The 12,179-nt window shown below is 35.5% G+C and overlaps 1 long non-coding RNA gene across 1 annotated transcript; it reads right to left on the reverse strand.

Moving 5' to 3' along the window:
* Positions 1-359: 359 nt before the first annotated feature.
* LOC126266750 (uncharacterized) lies at positions 360-10,958 on the reverse strand. Its single transcript, XR_007548915.1, has 3 exons — positions 10,786-10,958; positions 666-716; positions 360-568 (listed from the first exon to the last, which is right to left on the reverse strand). It is a non-coding gene; the product is annotated as an uncharacterized LOC126266750 (long non-coding RNA).
* Positions 10,959-12,179: the final 1,221 nt, after the last annotated feature.

The raw sequence follows: 12,179 nt of genomic DNA on the forward strand, positions 1-12,179 counted from the left end.
GTAGGTGAAACAAGGACCTATGTGGTACTAAATGTTTTGTTGTGGCTACTGAATGGATTCTTGTAGTGGAAAGTGAAACAGGAGCTATATTCTAAGAAATGGTAGCAAGCGGATGAATGAGTAAGAGGGCTCATTGTAACACCGATGTCACATGGAATGCTCATTAGTAAATGCCCACTGGTTTGTAGGTGTTAATCCTGTAGTAATATAAATTCTCAACATGGAGATACAAAAAAGTCATTGGGGAGTGTTATAGAAATCAAAGATAATCATGAGGTAATAAATATAAAAAGGAAACAAGGGTGAACACAGTATTTCAAAATCAATAAAAGAGCATTTAACACAGTCACAAACTGGTGGACCATTAAGACATTTATTCAGCAGCACTGATCTCACAGATGTTTATTTATACTCAAATTTTATACACAATCAATGAGTTCTCATCTCATGATTTTAAATGTAGATACTCTGCATATGATTCGGATATCTGGATCCATACTTATCCTCCAATTATGTAAGGACGACTGCCAAACAATGCTTCAAACAATGGCACATAGGTTTGCACATACTACAAACAGAAAGAAACAATATATATGCACATTACCAACTGATGATTCTATTCACACAATAAATCATTTCTAAAATTAAAAAGTGAAGTCATTTACCTGAGATGCGTTCACTGGCTGTGAGGGAAACACCAAGTAGCGATTCTGCAGCTGTAACAGAATTCTTAGTGTTAAACAAAGAATAACAGAAGGCAAGTAATACAGTTAACACAGTGCCTAGATGAATATGTATGCTAATTTATTTTACTATGATTGCAGTAATGATCCATCTTAGATGTACATCTAATGGACATGTAAGACATTATTATGTAGAATGATTATTCTATGGATCTACTTTTTTCACATTTCCAATATGGCAAACAAATTTATGGAGACTCAGTTACTTGGATAGAATGCTGAATTACACATGGTGGGCTCTAGGACTGATAGGGATACTGAACATGTATGAAGAAGGATGACACGAATGGTCACAGGTTTTCTTGACTCACGAAGAGTGTGATGGAAATGTTGAAAAAGCTGAAGTGGTAGATGCTTGAAAACAGGCACCAATTATCCCACAAAAGCCCACTTATAAATATTCAAGAGCAAGTATTATGTAAAAATTCTGCAGATATTTTTCGTCCTCCTTCATGTTAGTCCTTTAGGGACAGTGAAGATGAGGTTACATTAATTACTACATGCACAAGAGCATTTAGGCAATACTTTTTTCCAGACCTTATACATGATTGGAACAAGAAGAAACTGTAACATATAGTGCCATGTAAGTAACTTCTGACATTCACTTCTCAGTATGTATCTGTACGTAGAAAAGTGCTTGATTTATATGGCTACTGAGCAAATACATATGGCCGGTCACCAACCTGCTCTGCAAACAGCATGGTGTATACAAGTCTGATACCCACTAAATCAACTACATCAGTGTTGATGCAGACTAAGTGACTGTCAAGTGAGAATGTTGTTGAAGACTTACTGGCTCTGCTGGCATCTGTCAGCTCATGAACTGGTCATGTCAATCCCAGGCTATGAGATTAAAAGGTACTTAGATCTACTATGCTCATAGCTGTGCTAAGATGTAAACTCATATGCCTCACCAATATTTTTGAGCCCTATAAAGTTAGTGTACCATGTGTAATGCTGTCATACGCCCTATAATCATGTATAAGTTCCTGTGATGCGTGTGTTATGACCCAGGTGAAAGAATACTAAGAAGTTAAATATGACACAAACTGGAGGAGTCTTAGACAGAACAGCAACATGTGTAACCCCAGCATGCTGGGTAATGTGGTACAGCAACTCATTTTAGATTATGATGCAAGAGGAGACAGCCAGAGTTCCAACTAAAATGGATGTTTATTTAGTTGATGATTGATTTTGGGCTATGCCCATTCTCAAACTAACTAATGTTTGCAAAATAATGTGTCTGTCCAAAATAACAATAAATAAAGTGGTTACATATTTGTATGGTCCAACTAATGTTTGTTACTGACACTGCTTTAAGCAACACTTGGTAATAACATTGCTAGTTACAAATAACCACATTCTCTAGTGACTCACTGCTTCAGTTGGTCAGCATACAAAGTGCTGCATGGCTACATGTAAATTCAATTATGGGATAGGTGTATTGAAATTCTGAAAATTTGTGTGTTCACTAACACTGTAGAAACTTTAACTTATCAACATTTTTAAGCTCATTTTTAAAACCATACTACTTGCTAAATTCTAAAGGGAAGAACACTATAAAGAATTGTGGGATAACATATGGTACTCTTGTGACACTGGGCTTTCTTATTTGCTTCTATATGAAAATAATTACTTTGTCTTGTTCTATAGTATAGAACACACTTAAAGAAGAAAAATCCCTTAAAAACTTTTGAACAGGAATTTGTAGATCCAGTCCCTTTTTGTTATTCTTATCGCACATTTTTGGATAATGAATGAGAGTTTCGCAGAGCTTTATTCCACCTTTGAGCATATTTACATGCAATTGGTGTCATCAGTGTTAACACAGTAATATTAACGATAATAATAACATAAGTTTGGACACATCTCATTAACTATGTCAATAACAACAATAAGATTCCTAACAGATCAATTACCAGATAAATGAACTACATAGTTCAGCAAATGACAAATAAATAATCAAATACATAATCAACAAGTCATGAAACAGTAATAACATAGTTGCACAGTGTAGCATATGTATAGTTTGCAGTTAATTTATTGTCCAGTCTTAGAAGGATAGTGGGTCATTTCACATTACTATTTGTTCACTGCAGTAGTTTTTAAGCATTCTAAATACATAGGAGCTTTTAATTAGCTTTTTATGTAGTAATTCTTAATGTTTATCTCACTTTAGATTTTCATCTAAACAAATTCCTAAAAATTTTGTGTTTGGCGTTTGTAATTCTTCACAATTATATTTGGTTTTGTATTATTTCATATGTGTCTGAAATTCATTCATTTTTTCCTCATTTAAAAATAAACAGTTATCCCTAAACTATTTATCTGGTTCTTCTGTTGTTTTTTCTATTTTTTGTGCAAGTCAGTCTCATTCTGAGCTTTGGTAAATGACTTGTTCTGTCAGCAAAAACTACAGCATCAGTTTTTATCAAATAGCTTGACAAGTCATTCATGACTATCAAGAACATTGGGAGTTCCAGCATCAAACCTGAGGGTTCACCGTAAATAATTTTATTATATCCAGAAAAATATGAGTTACCATTGTGAACTATTTCTACTTTCTGGTATCTGCCGAACTGTGTGTGAGCTGTACCATGAACTCCAGAGCAAAAGTTGAGCAATATTTTATGATCAATAACATCAAATGCTCTGGATAACTCTAAAAACACCCACAGTTGATGTTATTATGATCTATGGAATTTAGAACAACTTTTAGGAAATTATATGGATATGTCTGAAAGAACAGATACCATCTTCATATAGTTAAGGCTAACTGGCCATTGACCTTCTTCTTGTGTGGTGGATGCACACGCATTGCCCAAATTCTTACAGGACTCGGTAAGATTGTCTGCCGTGAGTAGTGAGTGTAGTGGGCAGGGCACTACGAATGTAGAGTGTGGACATTATGTTGGGAATGTGGGCCTCACAGGGAGCATGCAACGGATAAATCTCTGCAGTCACACTATCCTCTGTGTTCTCAGTGGCTTAGATGTATAGAGCATCTGCCATGTAAGCAGGAGATCCCGGGTTCGAGACCTGGTTGGGGCACACATTTTCAGATGTCCCCATTGATGTATGTCAACACCTGTCAACAGCTTAGGGTCTTGAGTTAATTATCGTTTCATTTTAGGAAATTATGTATGGCTTTTTCAATTGATCTATTCTTTCTAAAGCCAATTTGTTCACTGACAAATATTCTACCTTTGCTCAGGGAGGCAGAGTCTTTTGTACATAACTCTACCTAATTTTTGTGAAATAAGACTTGTCATTTTTTACATCTTAAGGATCACTGTTTTTATATAATGGTTCTATAACTGAAACCTTTAGTTTTCTAGGGAAAGTATCAGTGCTGAAAGGAGCATTAATTATATCTACAAGCAGAAAAGCAATACATTTGCTGTGTTTACTGACTCTGTCTGGGAAGCCATCAGTGCCACCAAACAATTTATTCTTTAGTTTACTGACTGCATTTTCTACATCTTGTATGATTAAAGCATTTGAAAACATAGTTTTAAGATATGTACAGAAGTTATGATTAATTATATTATGACTTTGCATTTCTGTAAGTTTTTGTACTACACATGTATAATAACAGTTGAATATATCAGTAATCTGTAAAGGAACCTTAATAGTTTTTTTTGCCCTAACTATTAATAACTGTGTTGTTTTTTTATTTTGATTTGATTTATACTGGCTCCTTTCTAAACTGATTTCATTTTTTGTTACCCTTGTTTCCACCAATATATGAATCATTCTTTAACTTTTTTGCTGCAGTAATTACTTTCTTGAACAATTTCCTGTAAAGTGAACATTCTGTTTCAGAGCTAGATTTATCCTTGCTAAATTACCTAACTTTCTGTCACTCTCTAAATCTTCTTATCCTCAAGGTTATCTTTGTCTTAGTTCTGCTTTTAGTTTGATTTTCATAAGATGGAATTCAGTTTCACAGCTATATTTGTGACAAATTAAAAATACCTCAAACTTAGTGTACACATTGTCATGTTTATTGAAACCCAGTTTAAATTTTTTAATAAAGAATTAAAAATTCTAATGTTGCCCTCATTAATACATTTCCTGTTGATATATTTCTCATTTACCCTAGAATTTGTACTGAGTATATCATTTCTACTAAGTTTTAAAGATTTTATTGCTTTGTGATCTGTGAATCCAGTGTCATTCACTTCTACAACATAATATACTTTTTCCCAAATCAAAAACTATTTGATCAATTATGATTCCAGAGCTGTTTCCATGTCTACATTCATACACATGTACATCTTATTTCTCTGAAACACAATAGAGAAAGTTTGTTTATGCAGATGATCTTGCTTTGACCACTCAACAGAGAAGTACTGAAGCTGGTGAAGGAATACTCTCTGAAGATCTAAGTGAAATCCATGGATATTTCAAAAGTGGACATTAGCACCAAATCCAACAAAGATTGAAGTTAGACACTTTCGTCTTAACAATAGAATGGCCAATGCAAAGTTACATGCTACCAGTAACAGTCAAGTCTTCCACCACCAAGATTTCCCAAAGTATCTAGGAATAACTGTTGACAGAACTTTATTGTACAAGAAACACATAGAAAACACCACAGCAAATCTGAGATCATGCAGTAATATCAAATAATAGTTGAGTCGTACTTCATGGGGTGCAAGTGCTACAACACTAAGATGTTCTTCCTCAGGAGTCATCTACTCTGCTGCTGAAGGCTGTTCTCTAGTGTGGCTTAATAGTTCACATCTTAGAAAAATCAATGTTTGGCTAAATGTGGCCATGAGGACAATAACAAGTTGCATTAGATCTTCTCCTCTTCATTGGTTACCAACTCTAAGCCACACAGCATTACCAGATCTTCAGAAACAGAAAGCCCTTCTCAAGGAGAATGAATAATTAATTAAAATCCCATAGTTCCCAATCCACTCCGATGTGCCTGCACTTAGAAAAAGCCAATTCAAATCCAGTTGCCTATCATAGTGGCAGAATCAGTGCAAGAAGTGGATTACAAATAAAGCAGCATCATGTACCTGGAATAATATTGCCCATGAGGAATATCAAATTCTCATAAGACAGCACAAGACCAGCCAGCATGGAATTACCATGATGTGCTTGGAAAACAATTAATAGGGTTCATACAGCTATGGCGCCTGTGCAGAAAATCTCTCTCAATGGGCAAAGGCTTCATCTTCTCAATATGGCTGCAGTAATGAACATCAAACCATCAAACACATTCTAATAAGCTATAGCAGATGAACTTACCCTGGGAATCTAGAAGATTTATTTAAAGTGACAGTGACAGCCTCATATTGATGGAAAATTTATATATTAATTTGTATATTTTATTGTTTAATTCTCTTTATTTTGTAAAAGTGTGCAGTTCTTGAATATTAGTTGCAGTTCCTTTTGTACTGCCATATCTTAAATAAATATAATGGGAATAGCCAAAAATGATTAGGGTGTTAATCAAATGAAGGAGATATTTACATAAAACAGTTACTAACAAAGAGATAGAGGGGCTGGCCAGTACTTACCTCAGCTCAGTACAGCCGATAGAAACACAAAAAACAACCGAAAATTTAAGTTCCTAGCTTTCGGAATAAATGTTCCTTCATCAGGGAGGAGAGAGGGGAAAGAAAGGGAAGAAGGGAAAGTGGATTTAGTTACTCACAACCCAGGTTATGAAGCAACAGGGAAAGGAAAACACGGAAGGTAGCAAGGATGGAGGCATGGTTGTCAGAGGGAAGGCTTCCCTAATATAGTATATACAGGGTGTATACAACCCAGAACAACAGGGAGATCTGGGGAATTTTTTCATGTGGGAGAAGAAAGGGAATTTTTCATTGTTAGAGTTTTCAGTTCAATTTGTGTGATTTTGACTGGTAAGAAACAATACTCTAACAAAGGATATTACTGCATTCCACTTCTGCAGAATAATACTACAGCAACAAAACATGGACGAAAAAAATAAAAAAAATAAAACTTAAGTCACAAAGGAAATACACCATGTACAACAATAAAACACAGCGCTCATACAAGTGTGACAAAGTCTTTAGGAAGACTATGCAATGCTTCCTAACAACAAATCGCCTCTGATGAGTGTGACTGTTTACATTAGATTCGTTTGAACAGTTGCTGGTGGGCTCCTCTGCGTGTACAGTTGAGTAGTACTTTCTCCCACTTATGGCTACAGATGTGTGGTTAGGCACCACTACCTAATACTGTTCCAGTTCAGAAATATCATAGATCTGAGGCTGATGCACAGAGAAGTCTGAGTTGCAGTAGGGAGTCTCCACATGACCTGTGTTTATGTTTAGTGATTTTGCAGTTTCCTCTTCATTTATTCCTCTCACATTAAATGAAAACAAAATGGATTTGTGTTGCCAGGAGCTATCAAACGAATTAAAATACATTTATATAATTACAGAAGGCTAAAATATGTTATTAGTTTTGCAGAACAATGAAGTTATTTTTGTTGGTTTGCTAAAGAGATTTGGCTTTTATTCATCTTTTGAGCTCAGGTAGTCAGCTTATTTGAAACAAAGTGTTTAATTTCACACTGTTGGCTAGTTTCAACTGTTTGCTGCATTTCAAGTGCTCATTTTCTATTTTCTAGCTTGTATGGCATTATGCCATAATAAAGAGCCAAACATGAGATAATACAGTACTGGTACTCAAGAAAATGTACATCCGATTCTGGATGTATGAATATTCACTTTAAGCTGAATTATGCGTTTTAGTATGGTTCACAAAATTCTGATGCTCTTGAAGTATCCTCTGATGTATTGTTTCTTTTATGACATTACACAAGATCTTTCAATGTTTTACATGTACGAACATGTGGGCTTCCTGTGTCATCGTAGCTGCACAAGTGCAGTGATGCCTGTTACCTGGTGCTCTCTGGCAACTGCTGAAATGAACCAATTTCTAACAGGTCATGGGAAAATATTGAGAATGGTGGTTTGAAAAGCATTACTTCCAAAGTAAATTTCACTTTGAGGAAGATGTACTATGTGTGAGAATGTGCAATGAATTTCTTAAATCACAGAGTGTTTGACTCTCATTTAAAAATCAACACTTTGAGGATGACCATTTAGAAGAATTTTGAGCATAGACGATCAGACATTTATATCATTATTAAAAATTTTACTGGCATGTATGTGTGATGTATCTTAAAGTGTAACAAGTGCTAAAAATATCAACATTATATGTGGAAGCTTAGCTTCTCTTGCATCTTATTAATCTTGGAGACCAATATTATGTGTGAAAGCTTCCTTTTTGTTGTAGCCACACTATGTACATTAATTTAAACCATTAACTTTTCTTATTTGCGTGTTCGCACTACTTAAGAGTGATCTTGCTATTGGCTGACTACATCACGTGTCCTGTGCCGTCATCAGCTGGCAAGATCACGTGACATGAGCTATGTCTGTCTTTCAAATGTGTGTCACAATCTAGATTACTATGCTTCAAAAAGTAACATGTGGTGTTTGGTGGAATTTGAAAATACCTTCATAACACAAAAATATGTAGTGTACATGTTGCTGTACATCAAAGATCTTTGCAAAACGTATTTTTTCTCCCTGAGTTTCGTTTTCTAAACTGCTGGGAAATTCTACATTGGTGTATAAAACCGTAAACATTCAAAGGATTGATAAGTTTTATAGTGCCAAAGAAATGCATACTGTCACATAACATGGAAAATGTGCATTTTCATCCAGGAGAAAGAGTATTTTCAACCGGGAAATCTAGGAAAAATCCGAAATCTCTTTTTCCTTGTCCACATATACACCTGTATATATGTTTTGTGTAATTTGTTTTGATTGCTCACCTAAAATTACATTACTTTTGAAAATGGAAATTTGTCTTTTGTGTAAGATGGAGTTAAAAAAAAAAAATAAAATTTGATTTACAAACATGGAAAAAACATCAACATGTAGTTCCAATGTGAGTAAGAGAATAGGTGAAGTTAAAATGGCTGAAATTAGTGAAGTATCAAGGCAGGAAGAGCAGGACTTCTTGCCATGTGAGTACGTGGTTGCAAATACAAAAACAATTAGAGGTGTTGCAAAAGTAGATCGAATAATGAGTGAAAGAACAGGAAGAAATGCAGGTGAGTTCTGTGAACAGCATGGTGGAAGCATTATCACAGTGAAAACAGACACAAAGCAACAACCACCAAACCATCACAAATTTGTATACCTACTAACTACACAAATGATCAAGAGACTGGAAGAATATTTGGTAAAAAAAATTATTGAGATAGTTAAGGTTACAAAAAAGTAATTGTTCTTGGGAACTGGAATACCTCAGCAAGAATAGGAACAGAAGGAAACATGGTAGAACATAGACTTGCAGAAAAGATTGAAGTGAGAACCTACCTGAAACAATTTTGTACAGAGCATAATTTAATCAATGCTAACAGTTGGTTTAAGAATGATTAGTTTTTGTTTTTATTGGCCCCAAAATACCACTAGCTGATGTTGGAAGGGAGTCTATATTATGGGTTAGGCAGCTATCTGTAACTGAGAGCACACTAGAAATAGGTGAGAAGTGTATAGAGGACATGTGTTCCTCCTATCAGTTGTGCAAAAATGACGCCATTTTTCTTGTGCTGTTTGTGTGTCTGTCTGGTCACCTACAGCAGTGCCCTGTGAGTTCCCTTCCCTCTGATAAAACACACAGAGATTATCAATAAACAGGACACTGGGACACTGTAGCTTTCCTCTCTACTTATGTTAATAAGCTGCTTCAGGATTTTAGTTGCCTACCTGTGTGAATCCACAGTTGTTTTAAAAGTACTTTGCTTCCTGAAACTCAACATGTAGTCCACAATCATAATGGTGGTACACCAATGCCAATCTGTTGTGCTGCCTAATTAAACACGCTTATGACCCTAACACTAGGAGTTTCTTGTATGCTGATGACCTCGCTCTTTCCAGTTAGAGCTCAGAATTTGAACAGCACAGAACACCCACATGAATTCCCTTCAAGATCTATCAAGATAATGTAGCTTAAACCACACCATTCAGAGACACAGTATTGGGTAGATCAAGGTTTAATCTGGCAAGATTGGGCAACAGGGCACGCAAGACAGTACTGAGTGTGATTTTGGAGAAGTTCAGATTGTCCAGAACATGTTTCAGTGTTGAGTTTCCAACCTCCTGTACTGCAGAAGACATCCATCAAGTGACAGAAAATGGACTGGAAGCATTCAAATTTTGGTCAAAGAGTATGTAACATGTGAACTGGGCATCTAGGTATGTCTTTGACATCAGAATAATAATAATTCTACACTCTCCTGTAGTTTCAGTTTCCCATTTTGTCCATGTATTTTATGGATTCATTGAATATCGCTCTGTATTTTGTTGTGTCTTTGGCATTTGTCCCACAAAGGTGCAGTCGCATGAGAGAAAGTAACTTTTTGTGTATCTCATAGATTTAATAATAAAAGTTTGAAAGCTAAAGTTTGTCTGACTGTTGCTCAGTACTTCTTCTATACAGTGAGTGCCTAAACTTTCTGTCACAGTTATTTGTTGATACAGAATTATTGATATTCAACAACAATTAATTCATTTTATTCATTATGAACTGGCCGTTGATTTATTAAGAAACCATCTGATAGCATTATTAATGCAAGTATGATAATATACTAAAAAGTTGTACAATATGTTAAACAGAAATAGCGCTGTTATTTTATGGAATGTTTCTCTTTCAGCATCGAATAAAAATAACTACTTGTGCTTTTAGTAAATTTGATAACATCAATATGGAAGTTTGTAATTTGTTTTAAACTATATGTGGTCATCTACTTCTGCATCTGAGATGAAAAAAGTTCAATGCAGTAACCTTCTAAGATCATACACAAGAAATATAATAATTCTTCTTCATGTTTACAGTTCTCTTCATTGTCTGAACATTTCAATTTTCATTGCTACCAGAATCTTTTAATATGTTTGGCCAAGTTCTCTCATGTTTTCTTTTAGAAGAGTTAAATTAGAAATTGGAGAATGTACATCTTGAAGCAGAATGAACTTACCTCATCATTTGCTGGAAAGGCAAAGCACATGCATGCCATTACTAGAAAAAAGAACAACACTGGTAACTTCATTCTTGCCTATGGGTCAGGGCAGATACCTATATGATGAACGAATCAACTGGTCTGGTGAGCTCTAGTGTCAGGATGGGTATTTATACCCAGGACAGATAGTGTGTGTGCTACTGAAAGAATTGCATCGAGTTCTCTCTCTCTCTCTCTCCCTCTCCCTCCCTCTCACTCTCTGTCTCTCTCTCTCTGTCTCTCTCTCTCTCTCTCACACTCTCTCTCTCTCTCTCTCTCTCTCTCTCTCACACACACACACACACACACACACACACACACACACACACACACACACACACACACAAACACACATACACACACATATGGTATAAGCGTGCTGGGTGATACACATTTCATTGTGCACAGAACAGACATGCAGTAGACAAATGTTTTCGTTTTTCTTAACATGTTTCAGGCAACAGCTGTGCTGATAATGGGAACAAGGCTCCTGCCATTCTTATCGCAAGGCCATCCCTTCCATGTCCCTGGCTGTTACAGTTGTGTTTCTACAACAGTTCTTCACACATTATATATCAGCAATGTTGGACACCCAAATACTAAAAAAATCATTGTTTCCCTCAGCTGAGCTGGTTTATATCAACATATAGTCCTTTACATGGTGATGACAGAAACAAAAACAAATGCCAGTAGTATTCTGAGAATCAATAGTTCCACTTAGGATTTTTAATCTATGCACCCCTATGCAAATACCATTACCTGTTTATGTGAAAGCCATGCACTGTGAATTTATTACTATTCTGTAAATATTAAAAAAATTTACAGTGATTCTTCTTTTGTTTGCATTTCTTAGTTCACTGATTGTCTTTATCACACAGGGTGCCCCAGGAGGAATGGAAAATATACAGGAATACGACAGGAATGGTAATTCCAAGCAAAGAATTCTAGTAAACATGGGTTCTAAGATGCATATCTTAAAACCTAAAAGCACATCGTTATATTTAGTTTTGTGAAACAAATCTCTTCTTATGCAAGCTCATTGGTTTATTTTGGGAGGAGATAGTATGGGCCAAGACATGAAAAATGGTCTAGCAAGCATAGGTAATTGAAATAGTAATGTATGAAATGCTAGCTGACTTCCTGAATAAAAATAAAATTCTGACTAATGCTCAAAATGAGTTTAGAAAGAACAGATCCACAGAAACGGCAGTCTTGCAATTCATGAAAATGGTTCTAAAAGCCTTCTACAGTAACGAAATAAGCTGTGAAATATTCTTAGATTTATCTAAAGCATTTGATTAAATCAGCCATGAATTACTGAATATGAAATTAGAATGTTATGGAGTCCGGTGACTTGCCTTGAAATGGTTCAA

This window comes from Schistocerca gregaria, chromosome 4 (genome assembly GCF_023897955.1).
Source record: "Schistocerca gregaria isolate iqSchGreg1 chromosome 4, iqSchGreg1.2, whole genome shotgun sequence".
Lineage (NCBI taxonomy): Eukaryota > Metazoa > Arthropoda > Insecta > Orthoptera > Acrididae > Schistocerca > Schistocerca gregaria.